The sequence below is a fragment of the Heliangelus exortis genome, chromosome 1, assembly GCF_036169615.1.
Source record: "Heliangelus exortis chromosome 1, bHelExo1.hap1, whole genome shotgun sequence".
In the NCBI taxonomy this organism is placed as follows: Eukaryota; Metazoa; Chordata; class Aves; order Apodiformes; family Trochilidae; genus Heliangelus; species Heliangelus exortis.
The window spans coordinates 102,886,286-102,908,390 of NC_092422.1; the positions used below are offsets into that span (position 1 = coordinate 102,886,286).

General features: G+C 36.7%; 1 protein-coding gene across 4 annotated transcripts in view; it reads left to right on the forward strand.

Moving 5' to 3' along the window:
• Positions 1–22,105, forward strand: part of CADM2 (cell adhesion molecule 2) — a 619,460-nt gene that overhangs the window by 384,590 nt on the left and 212,765 nt on the right. The window lies entirely within an intron of this gene.

Genomic DNA, 22,105 nt, shown 5'->3' on the forward strand with positions numbered 1-22,105 from the left:
CCTGAAAGGTGTGTTTTTACTTGCATATACACATATGCATACATGTGTATATATGCATACGTGTGTGTATATGTCTGAATATGTATTTTCATATAAAATCCTGAAAAGTTATATTTTATTAAAATTTAGCTGCCATTTCTGATAGATGAAGTTGAACATCATTTGAAGGAACAAATTTATGCTTTGTTACATGTAGTTTGGAACTCAAGAACTCTGACAGTGTTTATTGTTATACATTGTCTATCTTGAAGATGTTGTACAATAATAATCACAGAAAACTGATGGTGTTTATATATTAGAATAATAATTTAAATACAGTTCAGTTTTTTTATACCCTTGCATGGCCTTTTCTAAAATCTTTTTCTTGGAAACTTTGCATGCATTGGATGTCATGAGTAAGGGGAGTGGATAAAGCCCAATTCACATGATTGTCAATGCATGCTATTAAGTTTGCTTTTCTCTGTACTATCATATATTTGGCTGTGGTGCTGTAACACTCGTCAAGAGTTTAAGACCTTCATAATAAAAAAGAAAAACAACAAAGAAACAAAAGAAAAAAAAACCCAACAACAAACCCAAACAAAAGCAAGCACATCCATGGAAGCAAACTTTGAACATGAATTAGAATAATATAATGAGTATTCAGTGATTACTGCATGTACCAATATATTGCCTGTCAAACAGAAAGTGCCCTGGGGCCACAGGAGATATAAAATGAGTCAGAGGTATTAATGAGCCTCACTTATCTGTGAGCATTAAAACACCCTTATTTCAAAAGTGCACATGCGTATCGAATAAACAGCTGAAACTATATATAGTAAACTGGGTTTGACACTGTGCTAAGAGAAAATCTCATAATCTGTAGGTATGCATTATCTTTGGAGTTCTCTTGCTCGGTTGCACAGTGCCTTCAAGAGGCTTTTCCTTTGGTGCTGAGCAGCGCTGTGTTGAAGGTACACAATATCCTGCAAATAGTTCTCTGCAAAGTCCTGCAATAGTTCTCAGCTTAGAACCAGTCTTCTAATCTCGTGTGGTGGAAGGCATAAAGTATCCAACATTTTACTGTTTTTCACAGGGCCTTTTCTAAGCAATAAAGAAGGATATGTTCCTCCTTTTGACAATTTAACACTGAGCTGACAAGCAGTTGTCTAATACTGAATTGGAAATGGGAACTAACAAATGAGGGAATGGTTTGCTGAGAAGCTTCTTTTTTGGCATTTACCTCCATGAAATCCAGGACACTTACGTCTGTGCTCCTATTTATGGATCTTCATCTTTCCTTTCTGAAAGTTTGGAATTTTTGGTGGCATTTTCAGGAAGGTGAAGTTGGTGCTCTTTCCTGCCCTGAGTTCTGAGGGTTCTAGGACATGTTAGTAGCTGAAATTCAGTGAGGCCACCTGCCTTGAAATTCTGTTTGCACTTTGTTAGCATGAGAAAATTCATCAGTCTTCAACTTCCCCCTCCTTGGGGATTGTCCACAGGCAGCTCTTGTTCTGAAACATTGTATTCAGTGCTTTTTCCTTAAGTATTTTCTCAGACTTTTTCAAAGACTGTTTGTATTAACTGCTGTTGAACTCGAATTTACCCTTACTTTGTGGTACTTGGAAGCAATTTAGGTTGGAAGGTCATCTTGTTGACAGGTCATTTGGACCTAGCCATTGTGAAAGTAAGGCCCACCTATATCTGATAGCACAGAGTCTTCCAGTCAAATTAAAGTATATCTCAGAGGGTAGATTCTACAGCTCCAGTTCAGATTTACACTATATTTCTTTCTTTTACTGTAGTTTTCTTATGTCTTTTTTATATTTTCCATTACCTAGAATCACAGAATCACGGAGGCTGGAAATGACTTCTGAGATCATCAGGTCCAGCCTATGACCTAGCACCACCGCATCAGCTAGACCGTGGCACTAAGTGCCACATCCAGTCTCTTCTTAAACATCTCCAGGGATGGTGACTGCACCACTTCCCTGGGCAGTCCATTCCAATGCCTCATCACCCTCTCACAGAAGAAGTGCTTTCTGATATCCAACCTAAACCTTCCCTGGCATAGCTTCAGGCCCTGCCCTCTCATCCTGTCCCTAGTTAGTTGACTGGGAGAAGAGCCCAACCACCACCTGAATACAGCTTCCCTTCTGGTAGTTGAAGAGTGTGACCAGGTCACCCCTGAGTCTTCTTGTCTCGAGGCTAAACAACCTCATCTTCCTCAGCCTCTCCTCATAAGACTTTCCTTCCCTCTTGACCCTTCACCAGCCTTGTTGCTCTCCTCTAGACCTGCTCCAACACCTCAATATCTTTGTTGAAGCGAGAGGCTCAGAGTTATACGCAGTACTCGAGGTGTGGCCTCACCAATTCTAAGTACAGTAGGAGAATTACAGCCCTGGACTTGTTGGCCACACTGTTCCTGATACAGACCAGGATGCCATTGGCCTTCCAGGCCACCTGAGCACACTGCTGGCTCATGTTCAATAGACAGTCAACAAGTACTCTCAGGTCCCTCTCTGCTGTACTGCTCTCCAGACACTCTTCTCCCAGTCTTTAGCTCTGCGTTGGGGTTATTGAAGAAACTGCCTGAAAATTTTCGGTGGTTTTCAGAAAGCTAAAGACTTGGATTTTGTTTAAAAGGAAGCCTTGTCCCAAAAGGATCTTGCTTTGGACTACCTTGGGCAGATGCTGCAACGTGATACTTGTGTTCTGAACAGAATACTCATGATGTTTCCAAGAAGTCTAGTTCAGAAGAAATTGAAAGAGGGATAAAATTAAACCTTAAAATTGTTATTTATAACACTCAGTTTGATGAAGCAGAAATCAAAAATGCCACCTGAAAATCTCAGACTATCTGTCTAGAGTTGTTTCGGCACACGAGTATTTTAAGAGCTGTTCCTTAGTGCACCAGATGAGATTTATTCCACTTGAGCTCTATAAATCATCATTTCTTGTATCAAAGCACCAGTTTGAAAACCATTGACCTCTTAAGAACTGTTGGGACTTCAAGGTGACAATATTGTTGAAAGTGTCTTTGGTAGCAGTTAAGAATGGTTTCCAGGCTCAATGGTCTTACCAGAGCTGCTAATGATGTGTCAGTTTTCAGTCAGTGGGTGAAAGAGACAGACCAAGTGTCTTCATTCAGGAGAAATTAGTTGAGAAATGGAGTTCTGTGGTCTACATTTTCACTTCTCAGATATACTCTGTGTCAGGTGTTACTAGAAAAAGTTATTTCCAGAGCTGCCCTACTAATCTCATGCAGTTAGGTACTCAGCTTTATAACCCTTCAAAGCTTAAATAGGAATTTTCTGGTAGTTTTGTTTTGTTTGGGGTTTTGGTTTTTTATTTAGTTTTGGTTTGTTGTTTTTTGTTTTTTTCATGCGGAGATCGATGTGGATAAATATGCCAACTTTCTATCAAAAAAAGGAGATTATGAAGACCAACATTTATTGCAGGAGGAGAATGCAAGTCTTCCAGAAAGATCTCTTATTGACTGCCTGTTGAGAAGTACAACATTCCTTTCTGTTTCTAAGATTCCCAAAATCCACAGATTGGAAATGTTCAAAGTCTCAGGAAGACCCCAAAGAAGACACTTTTTGCAGGGGTGAAAATTCTGCCTTAACACTGCAGGATTCATACTATCCAATCTAAATAAAAACATAGTGGATTGGTAGATATTTGTCATTCTCCTTTTTTTTATTTAGCTATTTATGAAATTTTACTTTTTTGTTTTCTCATGGAGGAATAATATTCAAAACATAGAGCCACTGCTTCTCATAACAGAATACGACTGTTAAACCTACTCATCCTGTATATACACAATGCTGTATTCTCTTTCCAAAGCTGGTGCAAAAACTGTAATTCTGTGGGTACTAGGTGATGTTGGGTTGATGGGAGATACCTTCAAACATTTTTTCTGACTTAATACTACTTATAAGTACTTTAAATGGCCTCAACAGTATTCCACTTTCCTCAAATTTTGATATTAAGACTACTATTTTCTGTTGTTGATCTGGATTTTTGAGATGCATCTTTTTCTTGACTTTCTTGCATCTGTGTCCCAAATAAATTGCCTTTATTTTTCCAGTTCAGTTGAAAACCACTTTCTTCTTTCATCTCATCTACAAATGTAGTTGTATGTTGTTTCTGTTTTGCTTCTAAAAGAGGAGACTGATTTTCCTTCAGAAATGTAAGATAAATTTAGCTTTAACAATGCTACTAAAGCATGCATCTCTAACATAATTCTTCATAGCCATTGATATGCTGTCAAAATGCATCTTATCTAAGATCCAAAGATGACTCTGGACTTTATTCACTTGATTGATTTTGTTTGTTCTTATTATGTCAATGGAGAAGGTATCAGCTTATTTGAAATTTAAGTCCGGAGGGATTATGTGAAGAATGTTGTACAAATGCACTGTTGTTTCCTGGATAACTGTGCAATAATTCATATTACTGTTTAGTTAGGAATCAGGATATCAAGAGTTCCCTAGTTCTTCATCAGTGATCATGTTCTACACAACCAGCTTCTTTGAATTTCTTGCGATAAATTACGATAAATTTTATTGCATCGATCGACAAAAGTATTTTTCACCTTCGAAAATAATAGGATTAATTGGTTTCACTGAAAACTGTACGAACCAGGATAAACTGTGTTGACCAGAACTCCCTGCATGGGAGACCAAATATCTGTGGTTTAGATCCTTTTTTCAGTAGATGTAATTAGCCAAGCATATTTCACTTTCACGGTAAAATTATCCTGAAATCAAACAATACAGCAGCTGTCTATGTTAGGAACAGGATGAAATAAATGTACACAAAGGAGACCCAAATACTGCTATTTGTCTTATTTGCATTATCTTCACAAGGTTCTGAGTTATTCAGTTATTAACATCAGTCAGGTATTAGCTTTGCTGTCACATACTTTTCTCTATCGAGGAACAGGTAAATCAGGGTATCATCTGCGTAAAAATGACACACTGAAACATCATGGCAAAAAATACAAAGTAGTGGATGTGCATAGATGTTGAAATTTGGAATCTGATACAGAGCCTAGGGTTTGAAAGAGCATCTATTTATTTTTACAAACTTTCAGCACTGAGTCATGTAGAAATGAACACCTGTCAGATTCCACCTTTAATGCAAGGTCATTACCAAAAAAAATTGCCAGGGTTGTTGTAATAGCATGACATGATCTGAAGCCTGATTGAAATTTTTCAGGCATTTCAGTGCTACTGAAATTAAAAAAAGCCTGTCTTTTAAAAAATCTTATTCTGATATTTTTTTATTAAAATTTAATTTCACCCTATAAAGTTAGAATTTTTACATGTCACTTTCAGGTAGTAAAATCACCCTTGGTACTTATAAATGATTGTACTTTTGGGAGTGAACAGCAAGGCTAATGAAGCCTTGATTCCTTTATTGTCTCTTTGATATTCCCTTTCTTGTGGTTTAGACATTGCTTCCAGTACATAACCTCTGAGGTCCATGGCTTTTCTCTGCTGATTAAATCATGTCCAATGGCTAAACCTCTGAGTTTGAAAGGTCTGGATTTTGTTCCTAGGTCTGTTCTTCCTCTGTGATTTCTCATGGTACTTAAGGCCAGGATTTTCTCATACTCAGTGATTCTGAAGAGGGGGAAAGTGGTGATGAGGAACAAAATTTGATTCTTGTCTGTGAAGAGAGCACCGAAGAAGTAAAAACAATACAGAACAGAAAAAACCTCAAACCAAAAACCAACCAACCAACCAAAACAAAAAACACAAATAAAACCAAAACAAATAAGCAAGCAAAAGGTTTGAAAATTACCATGACCATATTAAAAGTGCAAAAGGACTGTGAAGGCATACATGCAGTCAACACAACACAGGAGCAGATATTTAAGAAATTAATTTAAGTAGGCAATTGTTACTGTGTGTCTCTAATTCTTGTTCTGTTTTCATGAAAATGTGGAATTTTCAATTTAATGGTTAGTCTCACAAAACCCAACACATTTTTATATTTTTTCCTGGGATTTTGTTTAAACTCCTAAATGCAAAACTTCATGTTAGGCCAAGATAATAGGTTATTTCAGAGTTTCCATTTTCTGTCAGATAATATGAAATCACAGAATCACTTAGGTTGGAAAAGAGCTTTAAGATCATCAAGTCCCAAACATTATAAGTTCAACATGAAAACTTACATTAGAATTTCAAATCATAAATATTTAATTCAGTATAAGATATATGCCTTTTGTTAAGTGAATGTTCTTTAAAAGAAAGCACACGCCTGTGTTTTTACATATACCCATGATTTATAAAATATGATGCGTTTTGTTTTGTTTTTTCTCCTTACCAGCTCTAGCTGATCCTTGGAGGGAAAAAGCTGGAGTCGTAATGATGATAACTTCACAAAGTTTCTGGCTGCCTTTTTCCCTTTGCAAATATTTCCTTATATTTGGGAAACACTTGGCCCTAGCATCTGTAAGATCTTTCCAATATTGAGGCAGATGAGGTTTTCACATAATATTGTGTGTACACAGTCCAAATGCACATCACTGTAGTTCCAGCCAGAATCTGTCTGCCATTCAGAGTCTCAAGTTCTGCTGCATACTAAGGAGACTGCCAAGCCATGAATCAGCTTTTCCTTTCTTAGATTGAGCAACCACATTAGCAGCACTGGAAAAGGCATTTATACAAACCTGTATGTCCTCCTTACAATTTTAAATGCATTTTATTTTACTGTGTTTTCCAGGATAGATATAAATACAGCAATTATTAATGGTTTTGTAAAGTAATGTGTTCATTAAAACTGTAAGTCACCATGTAGGAATAAAGCAACTCTAGCAACACAGAAAGAGCAAAGGGAACATGTCCTTTTCATTTGAGAGACAACTATACTGAGCCAACATGTCAGTCATTTATTGACTATATAGTTTAATAACCACTGTAGAAGAGTTTCAGATGGAGTAAGATAAGGTTTGTTCTCATTTTTGTGAAGTGTAACACAGTTATGGGATAAGATTCAGGGAGAATGAATCAGGAAATCATCCTCGGGAGGATGTTCTCTTATGAGGTGGACCCAGTTATCATCAACTAAAGCATTTTATTAGTTCTTATTCCCCAACTTTCCGATAGGCAACTCTTCCCTCCCAATGGCTAATAGGAATTCTGCTTGTTTTGTTGGTTTTTTTTTTTTTTTCAGTTTGTCTGCCTTCCTTTGGTTGCTTAGTATTTGGGACCAGACTGTCAAAAGCTGCATATTATACGAGTTTGCCATACTTGAATAGATCTCTGCTGGAAATTGAGTTGCTTTATTTCCTATCTGAATGGATGTACTGTTGTAAATCTGGATGTGCTATAGAGCATTCGGCCCTTGTGGCTATCTACAAAGAATTTTTGTAGTCAGTGCATTGCATTTCAAATGCAGAAGTATTGTGAACACAAAACACACAGACAAATACCGCTGTATTCTGGCTCAATGAAATCAATTTTCAGATTCCAGACAGTCAAAACACTTTGCTTTGGAGTCCAGACTTTTAATTAGACACAATAAAAAAGATATCATGAGTACCCAAGACATGTTCACCATTTTTTATGCATGTGGAACTTGGTGGGCAAGATTTCCAAATATCTGGCAGCTGGATGGAGCTGCTGGTCTGAAGCAGGCTGTGTATTTCTCTTTGTCTCAAATATTTAAATTCTTCATCTTCTTCTGAGACAAGAAATAATATTTTCTGATAAAATAATACCTAAAATTAGTGAAATGACAGAGTTATAGGTTACAACAAACCCACAATCACTGATTTTACTTCTCTGATCACAATTATGGTTGCTTCTTAAATCATAGGCTTTTCTTTCAGGTGTGGCTTTGTTCAAATGTGCTTTTTTTAACCAGAGGAAGTGGGGGGAAGAGTGATTTTAAATAAAAAAAAATTTTTTTCCTCTAATGTTCTTTTGAAAAACAGAACTTACACTGTTTTTCCATATTAGCTCAGTTTTCAAGATCTGCTTTTAAAAGCTCTGTGTAAGATCAAATCTTCAGGGAATCTGTTTTACCTGAGTTCACACTGGTCAGTGAAACACGTGGTGTTTCTACACATTGGATTCGCTCTGCTAACGTTTGGTGCTTTGTATTAAGACTGGCCTGATTTCTCTGTCTAGGCATAGGAACAGCAGCAATACCCAAGGAAGGACAAAAAACTTAGGATTTTCTTTTTAGGAGTTTAATTCTATGAAGTCACAAGCTATTGTGATGATATATAATTTATTTTCTTTTTTCATGATGAACACATAATGAAATAAAACACTTTTAATATCTCTGAAACTGATTAAAGGTTTAGTAATAAAGGAAAAACACTAAATATTGGACCTTTCATGTTGGTCATGGGCTGCATAAAGAGCTAATAACAAACTAAGTCATGATTCCAACATAACAACCTTCTGTATTTGTATGATTTCTAAAATATAATAATTTAAAATGCTGTAACTTGTAGCCTTTGAAAGGGAGATGAGCAAGAGAATTCAGGAGTTCAAAATAAAATTACACAAAGCTATCTGAGGGAGGCAAACACTGGAAAGAGAGCAGTGGGGAGGAATCACACATGATGTCTATGAATGCAGTGGGCCTTTGCAGCAGCCAGCAGCAGAGGTTCTACCTAGACTTTGCAGGTCCCAATGTGTCTTACAGCTGCTACTAGAAGTCACTATCAGTTTGCCAAGTTTTGCCTTTCCTAACTTTGTTGATTTAGGTTGTGTAAGCAAAGATATTACTAAAGACTCCTGATTGATACTAGTGGCTGTGCACTATACAATGCATCCAACTGGTTTCTCATAGGCTCCCTTTTGAATTTTTAACTGTTGCTGACAGTACTGCAACCCTTTTTCATTTGTGATGGGTGACTTTTCTATTTATGTGGGGTTTTTTTCTAATAATTATTGTTATTTCTATATACACACTTAATAGCTGTTGCTTGCTGTGCATCAGGAGAAGTACTTAAAGGATTTATTGTCATTGGATGGAGAAGTAATTGTGCAGAACCATGTTTCTCAGGGTAGAAATTTTTGCTTTTCATGCCATATTCATGCTGTCTGTCATCTGCAATCTCTTTGTTTCTTTCCTTAGTTTTCTTTCAGACGTATTTGTTTTCATTTGTTTTGAGGAATAGTACTTACTGTGTTTATTTGTCACTGATTTCGGAAGTGTGAAGTGTGTCAGCTAATGCTCCACAAGTAGCAGCTCAGAAATGAAGGCAGAATATCAATCCCTCTACTGACGTCCATTTACATTTTAGTAATTTCCAAGTGTATAAAACCAATGAGTTAATAATTAAATATTCTTTTCAGATACTGTTATGTACAGAAATTAATAGGATGGATAGGCTTTCCTCTCATGGTTAGTCTTCTCTTGCAGAATTTTAATTTTTGCAATGATTATTGTAATGGACTGCCCAGCCCACTCCAACTATAAACGTTCCCCACGAGGCAGACTAGTAAAATAAATGCTTCTCCAGAGAAAGCATAATAAAATTCTTCTGACGTTTGGCTTTTATTCTCTACAGAGCCTTGGGAGAAAATGTGTGCCTCGTAGTATTGTTGAGGTCTGTCTTTATGGTATGTCCCTGTAACCCAGCAGACAGTTTCATGATCTTCAACTATTAGTTCTCCTATATTCAGCTACCATCTTGATTTTTTCTAAATACCTTTCAAAATACGTGCAATCTCTTGTGAAGGTTATTGACAGCTATTTTAATAACTTTACCTTTAAAAAAATAAGTGTTACTTTATTTAGTGCTTCTGTGAAGACCAACGCATTATTTCCCATGACAATTCCTTAAAGGTGTCATATCAGAAATTTTGGCTGGAAATTTGTCAGTCTTACCTGACAATGTTACATGCTTACCAAAGGACATTAATTTGACTTTTTGAGGTACAGTATTCTAGCCCTTTGCTTTTTAAAAGCAAATTGTGCATGTTATTCAGGCCTGTGGACAGCTATGAGATAATCTTGATCATTAAGTCCCATCTCTTTATATAGGCACCACACATTACCTCAGCCATTTATCACGTGACTATTTCTTATGTCAAGATTAACTGTAAACTAATTATCTTCTTTTTCCTTCTTTTTTATCTTTCTGAGTAATACACAGATAATCAGCATGGCTACTTTCAATCTTCATTTTGGTAGACAGATAGATATGTTTCAGTCTTTTCTCTTTCCAGGATGTCCTGGGTTACATTATACCTTTCCAGTGTGTTGTGGTGTTAACTGACTGCAGCTGATTGAAGTGAGCAGAATTTTACCTGGTGTTCACCCCATCTTTTCTAGCAAGCCTTCACACATATACCAGAAGTACTTCAATTAGCTTGTCTTATGGCTACTTTCTTTCAGGCTCTTTCATATTGGTCATTTGCAGTCATCCAGTGTAAAGTTAGAAGATGTGTCTTCTTCCAGCTCAGTTTTTCTCAGCTGATGAGATTCTAGTTTATAGCTGAAGTTTCAGTTATAAATCCCCATGTACACTTTTTTTTCATTTAATTTCATAGTCTTAAAAATTGCCTAGCACTTTCTGTGACATGTGCCAGTTCTCTTCGGTGTGAATGCTACATTTAAAGATTTTTTTTCTTTAACTTACTCATACTGTTACTGAAATTATTATTAACATTAAAAAGAAAGAATGAAGAGGAGTCCTTGAAAAAGGCCCAAACATTAATGACTTCCCCCAATTCCTCTTCTTCCTTTTAGCTCCAGATTGATTCCATTTCTTAGTATCAAATTCATCATGTTTCCCATGTTTCCTGTACTGGTGTCTTCTGCCTAGTTTACAGGTTGTGCTTATGGCATCTCATTCTAGCCCATTTAAATAAAGATTAAGGTACTAAATTTCTATGGTTTGCCAGCAATCAGATTAGACTCAGTTGACCTATGTTTGTTAGCTTTGTTATTAATTTGCTGGTCTCAGTAGGCTACACTATTGTTTCTGACCCCTTCTTTCAGTTCTTTCTCATAATTTCCAGAGAACAAATTCAATTATCATTGCCAATCTACACAAGATAGCTACACAAGATCATCACTTTATTACCTAGGATTTTTTAGTCAAGACAATTGATATTTTGTAATGTAGTGATGATAAAACAGGAAGCAGTGAGACTAAAAGTCTAATATAAATTACAGGTATACTTCATATATAATAATATTCTGATAGATGACTTTATGCATCTTTCTTCTCATAATTTTCTGCTGGCCATATTTTTCCATCCCCATAAAAATGATGGAGCACCTGATTCTGAAGGACATCTCTACTCACATGGAAGAGAAAAAGGTTGTCAGGAGTAGTCAGCATGGATTTACAGAGGGAAGTAATGCTTGACTGATCTGATAGCCTTCTACGATGTTGTGACTGAATGGGTAGATGCAGGGAGACCAGTGGATGCAGTCTACCTTGACCTTAGCAAGGCTTTTGACACAGTCTCCCATAACATCCTTGTGAGCAAGCTCAGGAAATGTGGGATAGAAGAATCTGCAGTGAGATGGATTAAGAACTGACTACACAAGAGAGCCCAAAGAGTGGTGATCAATGGTGCAGAGTCCAGCTGGAGACCTGTGACTGGTGGAGTCCCCCAGGGATCAGTGCTGGGTCCAGTCCTGTTCAACATCTTTATCAATGACCTTGATGATGGGACAGAGTGTCTCCTCAGCAAGTTTGCTGATGGCACAAAGCTGGGAGGAGTGGCTGACACCCCAGAAGGCTGTGCTGCCATTCAGAGGGACCTGGACAGGCTGGAGAGTTGGGCAGGGAAAAAAATTAATGATTTACAACAAGGGCAAGTGTAGTCTTACATCTGGGTAGGAACTACCCCAGGTACCAGTATAGGTTGGGAACTGTTGGAGAGCAGTGAAGGGGAAAGGGACCTGGGGGGTGCTGGTGGATGGAAGGATAATCATGAGCCAACAATGTGCCCTTGTGGCCAAGAAGGCCAATGGCATTCTGGGCTACATTAGAAGGGAGGTGGTTAGGAGGTCGAGAGAGATTCTGCTCTTCCTCTACTCTGTCATGTTGAAGCCACATCTGGAATTTTGTGTCCAGTTCTGGGCCCCTCAGTTCCAGAAGGACCGGGAACTGCTTGAAAAGTCCAGTGCACTCACAACCAGACTAGCTGCTCCAACATGTTACTCTGTCAATAATTTGGTGTGGTGCCATGGTGAGCTCAGCACCTTTTCTAGTGCTCCAGTAGCTGGGAGTGATTAATATGTTGTTTGTCAGACCACATACTGAGCTTATAAGAATGGAAGATTATAGGTAGAAGGGTATGTTCACTTAGAAAGATAGATTTTTGCTATTATGGAACAAAGCTATGAAAGAAGAAAACATAATATAATACTGAAAAATATTATATATGAAAGATAGACAGATATACACCCACACTAGCTGCTTTAGCTAGCTTTTGTGTCTTTTTCTCTCATAGGTGTTTGATATAGGCTATCTTCTGCTTAGAGTACCTTTAAAATGCCTTCCCCGTTCCTGAGGCAGAAATGAGGCCAGGAGTGAAAACTATTGGCACATCCACTGGGTAGTTCTTTATAAATAAGAACTTCTTTATAAGAATTTTTATTTATTTCCCGATGCTAAGAATTTTCATTATGATAAGAATTATTTCCTTAGATTTGCTACTAGAACAGTATTTAGCACTCCTGAGGTTACTTGGAGTATCCTTCTTCCCTCTGAAAATCTGCTGATTTACAATAGAGTCACCAGCCTTCATTACAAAATGTTAATAAATCTTACATATCACATCACGGGAGATGTTAAATGCAGTTTCTAGCTAGATTCATTGGTGCTTCCTTTCTTCTCTTACTGTGTTGAATACAATACTGACAGGGTAAAACTGGGGAAATAAAAAACCCTTGATTTAGGAACATCTTGGTCAGTCCCACTTTTGGTTTTAGGAAGACTTCTAAGCATCCAGGTACTCCAAGGTCTTGCCATTGTTAGAACCCTGTGCTTTCTCTGAATTATCTCATTGCCGCGAGATTTGTACAGAATGATTTCTGCTTTGTTTTCTGTTTTTTTGTTTTTTTTTTTCCTGTGCAGTTACCCCTAAGACAAACCTAACTTTACCTTTATTTTTATCTTGCATGAAGAACTCCATGGTCTTTTGGTATTCTAACCGTGACTGCTGTTCCTTCTTCTCTCCTTCCTGTAACAGAAGGTATTTTTATACAGTTCCTGCATTTTGCTGTCCATATTCCTTTCATTAACCTGTAAATATTTAACTTTTTTCTTATCTATTCCTTAATTGAATTAGGCACTCTGTTCACCAGAATGTCTCATGCATCTGAGTGGTCTTCATACCTAGCTTTAAAAGTGTTTTTCTCTTCTATATAAACTGCTACAGTGATAAATCTGAATTTACTGTGATGTCCTTACTTCCCTCTTTCTTGGTTCTAAAACAAGATTTGGAGATTGCACAGAATCTCCCAACCACTTAATTTTGTAATCTGAATTGCTTCCTGATGAGCAGTTCAGCCTAAATAATAGCAAGCAATTTTAAGTCTCTCTGTCCTTTCAGATAGAGATGTGTTTCCAGTGAAAGCATTCAAAATTTTACTTTAATTTTCCTAGTCCTGGAGCCATTTACTGTCGTGGGTTGCCTCTGTTATATTCTTTGCTTCTTCTCTGTATTTTCTTTACAAAACACGAAGAGGTATGACTGAGATTTCTCAGTCTTTACACATCTTTTTGGTTTTGTGGGCTTTTTTTTTTTTTCCTCCTTTTCTGTTTTCATAGTGATAGTTTGTTATATTTAAGTGTGTTAATTTCTGCTATGTGACTATTTGAGTGCTCAAAGTGTAAGCATAGGAAAAAAATTTAAAAACAGTCAAATGACTGATTATAGAGAGACATGTCACTGGTTCCTTCTGAAGTAATGCAGGAATACTCTTCTGTTAGAAAACAAGAGCATACAGTTCACTTGCTCTTGATAAAATTCTCCATATTTTACAAGCTATTTTATAACCAAAAGTGTATCAGTCAGCCTTCTGAATTGCTTCTCTGTAAGTGCATGCATTTATGAATTGCCAGCATTTTCCTTTCCCCATGAATAGGATTTAATCTCTCAGGTGAAATGGGAATTAAAGAGGAGATAATCTGTCTAAAAAAAAGGATCATACTTATGCCAAACTTCACTTCTTGTAAGGTTTCAAAGTCTTTTGGTATATCAGTCAGGTTAATGTGTAAAATAAATAAAAATAGTACATTATTAACATAAATATATAAATATACTATAATAATTTTATATTAAAATAATTGTTATATAATATTGTTATAATGCCTACCATTAATAATATAATGTAATAATATAGTATAATAATATAATATAACATAATATATACATACTAAAAATAGCAAGGCCATTTTTTTTTGGTTGGTTGGTCATTTTTTTTGTTTGTTTGCTTGGTGGTGGGGTTTTTATGTTTTGTTTTTTCAGATGAATTTTGTATGCCCCTTGATTTATGGAGATTGCTAAATGGAAAATAGTTTTGTGGATGAATTGGTGTTCAAACAGCAGTTTGAGTTATTGATGACTTTCTAGCACCCTGGATGACCTTCAGTGATCTCTACATGCTCGTATGCTCTCAGATTTTAATAATACTAAAAAGAGTCAAAACCACATAACTGAGGCAGGGAGCAGAGTATTAAGTGACACAGTGGGAAGTGAGTGGCCCACAGGGGCTATGGGCAAATGTCTTCTAGGGAAATCTAAATCCTGTGTCCAGAACAGCATGATTCCATTTCTTCTGCCTCAAGGTCCCAGTGCCAGGCATATCCAGCCAGCAGATCATGCTTTGTATGTTGCATGAACAGTTAAGTCCCCAAAAATGTCCCTGCTCAAATGTCCCTGCTCTAAGCCTTTAGCAGAAGCTCCACAAGCCAGTAGGCAAGGTACTTGGAATCACAGCAGGTTCTGGATGTGAAGGCTGTGGATTCCAAGGAATGTGGATTCTCTGGGCTACAGAGATGGGTGCTGGTTGCATGACAGTGATGCAGGAGTAAGGCACAATCAGAAAGTAGGTATGTGTCTGTGTAAGACATGACAGATTGGATTAGTCCTACCTTCAGGGAGAGCTGGTTGGTTGTGGTAGGATGGTGGAAATGAATGAAGTTCTGCAGTGCTGTAAGAGGTTTGTTAGAGAACTGGCAGAGAGATTTAGGATGTGGGCTTTTGACAGACTTGAGGTTTCATGAGGAGGGGTGCAGAGAGGTGAGGTTGCTAGCTATAATAAAGTTTTTGAAAGTATTTTTTGTAGTGGGGAATGCTGACTATTACATGTTAAAAATAGTAAACTTAGGAGCGCTATGTCTTTTTCTTCATTGTTTAGTTCTGTCAGAAAGGAAATGGAGTAACTTTTCAAAAACTTATTACAAAGCAGAAAGCATTATAAATTAGGAAACATCTCTGGTATAAATATTATCTTGCAGCAACATGAACCAAGTTCCATATGAAAAGTGAGGAATTTAGTGTTAACTATGACAGACTTCACACAAGTTTGTCAGTATTTATGTCTAAGGTATGTATACTTTCTCATTCTCAGCATTAAACTTCTAGCACAAACCCCTAATTCCTTCTCTAAGGCACTGCAGTCATCTACACTGTGCGGAGAATTTCATTTGAAGGTGTCAGTTTTCTCACGTAAAGGAGTGAAGCATCAAGCTTGTACAGATTATATATTTGAAACTTGATCCTGTAAACATTTACTTATGTGCTTAAAGTTAAGCCTGTAATTCTCCTGAAGTCAGTTAGTCCACCTGTGTATTTAAATTTATCTTCACGGTGAATTTATCTGCTTTAAAAAAAAAAAGAAAAAAGGCCAGAGGGATTGGACTCCTGAGGGGGATTGATTGTTCCTCTGTAAATAAAACCAGGCCAATTTGGGGACAATACAGAATGATTTTGAAATGCTTCATAATAATTAGCTTAATAACAGTGTTGGGTTAATAACAGAGGCTCAAAGAGTAGTATGAGTGCCTTCAAATTAGCATCAGAATTCACACAAGATTACCTGAAACTTTTTTGGTAGAAGCCTCGTGGTTAGATGTGCTTTCCAATACCCATGCAGTGCAAGATTTTACTGCAGAGGTAGCTCAAGGAGGGGGTTTTGTTTGGGTTTTTGTTTTTTTTCTCGAATGATTTTTTTTTTGGCTCACTAAAGAAAAGCAGCTCATACCTTTGGGTGTATCTCAATACTTAATCAGACAGCAGAAGTAGAATTCACTGAAGTCTTTTCCGCCCTGTAATGATCCTCAAAAGTTTTCTCTGTTAGCCCAAGGTGCAACAAACACTTGTCCCTCATAAAATTATGTACTGTAGTCTAGACAAAATTGGCATTGTTAGTGACAACTGGAATCCTGGTCACCTAGTAGCAGATTTATAGCCTGATTGTAAGATAACCACAGTATGCTCTTCCTGAGAAAACTGCACTTGAATTAAGCAGTCAAAACATTACTCTAAACTATATTCTTTTTTGTCAGTTTCTTTTGTTCATTCCTCTCTTATGCTAAATGAATTTATGGAAATATCTCCCAAGTCTTTTCCTGGGTTTATACCCCTACTTTTTTTGTCACAGTTGAAAGCTTCTTGTCCCATTTAATAGCTAGCCATTAAACCTTTTTTCTTTTAATGTCTTAGAATTTATCTAATGTTTCTTTTCTAGTTTCTCGTGTTTCTTCCTAAGAAAACAGATTCTGTGTCTTCCTGGTTTTCATGGGACATGTAAAAATGTGGTATAATTTTTCTTTCTCTTTTTTTTTTAATCTCCTTGCTATCTTGAAAAGAATAGAATTTGCTCCATACTTTAAAAACTGTATTATCTTAAACATTTTAAAATGTTTCTCTGTTGAGATGGTTTTGTGTGCTTGACTCTCCTTTCTCTCTTTTGTTTCTATATTAACGAATAGATGACCAAGGGAAAAAAATAGGTAAATAAAAGTGATTTTAAAAGATCACTATGAGTATAAAGGTATATGCAGCCAGATTATCAGTAATAATGTTTCCACTCTGCACCTCAAGATGGAACAGACCACAAGTGAGATTTCAGGAATCTGCAAGTATCTGTGAAAAAAAAAAAAAAAAAATTAAAAAAAAAAATAGAGGGAAAAAACCTTGACTCTTCTGATTTCAGCCTGTCACCAGATCTCAGAGGAACTTAATTACTATTTGTTTGACATGTGTAGCTAGTTTCTTTCTTTTAATATATGATGGCAATAATATAACATAAAAGGTATTAAGGAGAAAGGTGAATGTGAATCAGAAATTATACAGATGCCTTACATGCTGTCTTAGCTTTATTTTTTTGCTTGGCATGGGCAGATGGGTGGCCAGTCAGTCACTAGATTTGAAGGAAGATTATTTTACAAGTATCCATATTTTTATTTAAGAAAATTCTGTAGAAAAAAATAATGTGGTATGCGTCACAGAAGCAGGCACATGCACTGCTAGGTCTTAATGATGTCAAAGTCAAGATTCCAGATATCATTCTCCTTTCCATGTGTCCATATGGATATATTGCAATCAGAGCTGAAGATAAAATGCAGAAAGAAGGAAAGGGTTTGTATTGCAAAACGTATTTGCAACAGGACTATGTTGGTCAAGCAAAGTAAGTCTCTACATTCATTTTGATATCATTATTTATCCCATATCGCAAAATGTCAGTCAGGTACAAAGCTCTAAAAGGTATCCTACACGTTGACAGAATTAAATTATTATGGAGAGACAGCTCAGAGTGTAAAGTCCATAGTGAAAAATAAATCCTCTAAGTGCTCAGATTGCCAAAGTCTTTTCACCACATTAAAGTTTTAGTATTTGAAACCCCACAGATGTGATAATGGGAGGCTGCTCACAAGCTGAGCCAGCTGAAACCCTTGAACTTCTTGGCCAAGGGAATACTGTAGCCCTACATACACTTGACCAAAGAGCTTGGTGCTGCTTTGGAGTACTCTTTAATCTTATTTCATAGTCTCCTTGAAAGGTGCTGCAGTCAAAGCTGAGAGGAGGTTTTGTTTTTTAGCAAAACAGAGCCCTTGAATACTTCTGCAGTGCCACTTTTGACATGGGTCATTGAAATTTCACTCTGATCTTTGAACGTGCTGTGCTGATCTCAAATTTGGCATTTTCTTGAGAAACTGTGGGCCTAGTGTCTTTAGCTTCTTAGGATGAGTGAAGATACCAATTTCCAGAAAGTTAGTAGCTCAGCACTGGAACATGGAATATATCAACATAAAGAGAGAGCTTAGAAGAGGAAGCATTTTAAGGAATTTCCTGCATTTTCATTATCTAGTTACACAGAAGACCAAGGGCATCTGACCATGTGAATTTTGTTCACTGGTTTGCAGCTGCTTAGTTCTGTGCTTCTGGGAGTTAAGAGGAGGTTTTCTGAATTCCTTCCCTGCATCCTGGTTAGAGCCTCCAATGCCAGTGTTTCACTTTTCTGTAGTAGGGCTGGAGGTTGAAAGCTGTTAGAGGAAACAAGGCAAACCAGAAATATATACATTTATTTTATCTATTTATATACATATTATTTATATGTTACAGTAGATATATATATATATATATATACACACACATACACTCTGGGCTTGTGTGAAAGATGATGGGAAGAAAGAATTCAGGATACTTCTGAAATAAACAAAATCAGATTTTGAATTGAATGCAAAACCAGATTTTGCATACTGTTTGAATATATTTCAAGTGCTCAAATCTTTCAACTTCTGTAATGAAGTGAATTTCAGCCCTTTCCCTGGTAGGCTATCCCCTGGCTTCTCACCTGGCCCTAGGGTTTGTTTGTTTTTCCCATTTTTAATGTGTGCCTTGTGGCTCTAGAGTTCTCCATGATGGTACTTGCTGGGCTGTTCATGGCAAATTATCTTGCAACACATTGTTTCCGTGTTTCTCTCTGCTTTATTCCCTTGACTGTATGATGTGTACTTCTGTTAGAAATAAATTGTGTGCCTTGGAGGAGCATAGTAGAAAAACACAAAATGCCAATTAATCTGTAAAATTTAAAGTTGTGCTTAGCATGTATGTGGGAGAGGTGGGAATTCTTGGAAAAGGAGGAGGGAGAGGGAAGAGTTGGAGGAGTGGGAGATCTGGGCTGGTGTCAGGAGATGCCAATAAAAGGATAGACAAGGCTTTCACAAGTAGTGTGACTTATGATTGGAATAAACCATTTAATCTTAAAACCAGTTGAACTTCGTGTTTCACCCATTGCAATTCACTTATCTACAGTATGGTAATGTATTCATTCTGCTTTGTATTGCTGTTGAATGCATTACAGTGTGAAGTCAGATGGTAGCATGACAGTTCACTAAAATACTAGGTTTGCAGTTTCTCTAAACCGGTGTGAAATGAAGCAGAATTTTTCTGATCCTGAACTCCATGAGCCAGTCTCCAAAATACATGGATACTGCCTTGTGTACCTCCAGATTCATTCTCAATCAGAAGAGACTGCCATGCTGAGAGAAGCTTCCACAGCTCAGGAAGCCTAGAAAATTGATCTGAAACAGAAGCTGTAAAGAACCAGCACCTCAGCCTTATTTTATTTCCAACTGATTTAAATTTTCTTTCTAAAGGTAATGATCACAGTGTTTTCTAGTGGGAATTGACATCTATTTTTCTAAGAATAAAGGGCAAAAATGACATTTGGATTCCAGAAGAGATGTCATTTAGCTATGTCAAAAAAAGTACTGGGGACTCTAATGACCTAGTTTCCTGCTAAATCTCTAGGCCATTGCTGAAGTTAGGAGCATAGGGAAAATACATTTCATCTTCAAAGACTTCAGGATGAGGTTTATAACTTTCTTAAAGAGGAAAAAAATGAATCCTTTCTGCGAAATGAGACAGATAAACTTTCAGCCCAAGATGGATATTTTTCCCTGAAGATCTGAAAATTAAACCTCCTGCTTTAAATGAAAAGTGAAAAAAATGCAGTGTGCTAAACCATTTTCATCAGTTTGAAAAGAGTAAGAAAATTATGTATTTTTACTTCTTTGTAAGTTTAAATTAATTTTAAAATACATTGGATTCTGCAAATACCAAAAGAACTAGAATATACTCTCTTATTTTCATTAGAATCAGAAATCTGCATTGTTTACTAGCATTTTTTATGTCCCTGCAGTAGTGTATTAAGATCAATTGAATATGAAGTATATTTCACTTTATTTTCAGCTGAATCTGATAGCTTCCCCCCAGATTTTTATAATTCCATTTTAGGAAACTGTAAACAGTTTACAGCCACATGTGGCCTGTCCACACACATATATTGGGTAAGCAAGCAGGCTCATAATGACTTTATGGGTCTTCTGGAACAAGCCAAATGAATTCTTCTTTGCCCTTCACATATTTCTCCACAGCAGGTCACTGTCTCCTTCTGTGCTCCAGATTTGGATGAGGAAAACTGAACTTGTTCTTCTGCTTTGATTTCAGCTCTGTCTAATAAAAATCCTTGCACACACACCAGCTCATGGAGTTCAGCAAGGCTATCAGAAATAAATACTGACTGAAGTCAGAAAGAGTATATAGCCAGGGAATAGCTATGCAACCCAGAAACCCAGGCATATTGGTAGAAGCATAGCAGATGGCTTCTGGTTGTCACTACCTTATGGGTAGGGGGGAAGAGGGGATGCATTGTGCCTCATTGGGCAGTACAGACATTCCCCACACTTCACTAGTGCTTTAATTCATCTTCATGTAAATGAAAAGAACTCTTCATGATGGAAGAAATATTCAAATTGGCATGCTGGCTGTTACATTCTCAAATGCTGTTTCTGTTCATGGAATTTGATGCATCACTCAAATCAGTACTTTTGTGCAGTTGCATCATTCAAAGAAGGAAGATGAAGGGGGGAAGAACAAAGAAAGAAAAAAAAAAAAGGCAGGGGAGTTGGAGATCACAATAATTTTATCTGACACTTTTCAATATATTAACTCTTGTATTAGTAACAATTACTTTTTACAAAATGTTGGACAAAATGAACAATAGGAAAAAGGTAATATTTTTGTCTCCTGCTTATTGAATGACTCACAAACACTCGTGTACATGAACTCTATCACCTTAGCAGAGTTGGAGCTTTCTGCATATTTCATCATAAAGGAACAGGAGGCGTTCAGCAGTCAGTGCTCATTCAGAGATGTTCTGCATTACTAGCAGCACTAGTAAATATGCCATACATAATGCCATACATAATTTATGGTTTTCTGCAGAAGTAGTTTTATGCTTCATAATAGGCTAGCTTTGATCCCTTAAAATTTGTTTGTTAAACTTAGAGGCTGGGTACAAAACAAAGACTTTAAAATCTCTTCCCTGCATTGCTTGTTTCAACACACTTCATTTTCACATCCTGCTAACAAGGTTGAAATTGATTCTGACCCACTTTTGGGGAAATGAACCTTTCTATAATGGATTTTGTGTGTAAGACTTTTTATTAAGCAATTCCCTCCACACCCGGCTTGAAGTAGAATGAAAATTGGTTTAGAAACCTTAGTATAATCTGTTCTATAGTTCTACTTAAAGAATTTACAGTTGGGTTTTGTGACCTGTAAGAGGACAATGTAGGTAGACTTTGTGTTCTGTGAATCTGTTTTTTTATGCTGTGATGCATCTGGAGACCATGCATAAATGTAAATGAACAGGAAATGAATTGAAATGCGCTAACTTTATTTTTGGGGGGAAAGTTTCACATTAAAATAATCCATGTTAGACAAAAAAAATCCGCCTTTCAAATTCAGTAAGGTATCAGGGGAAAAAATACCTCTTTAAAATGCTTTGATTTGCTAAAATGTTAATGTTTTCTTTTATACCTTGTCTTTAGTTTGTTTACATACTTTATACCTGACTTTAAACAGCATCAAATGTAAAAGGCAATATTTGAAAACAAAATAACAACCTAAAATGCAATTCTAAGTAGAAATTCACTGTATTTCTCTCTGCTATTTCAAAGACTCATGTTATTTTTTTCCAAACAGAATGTCATCAGAATTGATGCATTTCTGTGAAATGTGTCACTGCTGCCATACCAATGCTTTCTTTCTCTGCACTTTTTCTTTTTTTGTTATTTTTATTTCCAGTTCTGACTGTACTTCAACCTACT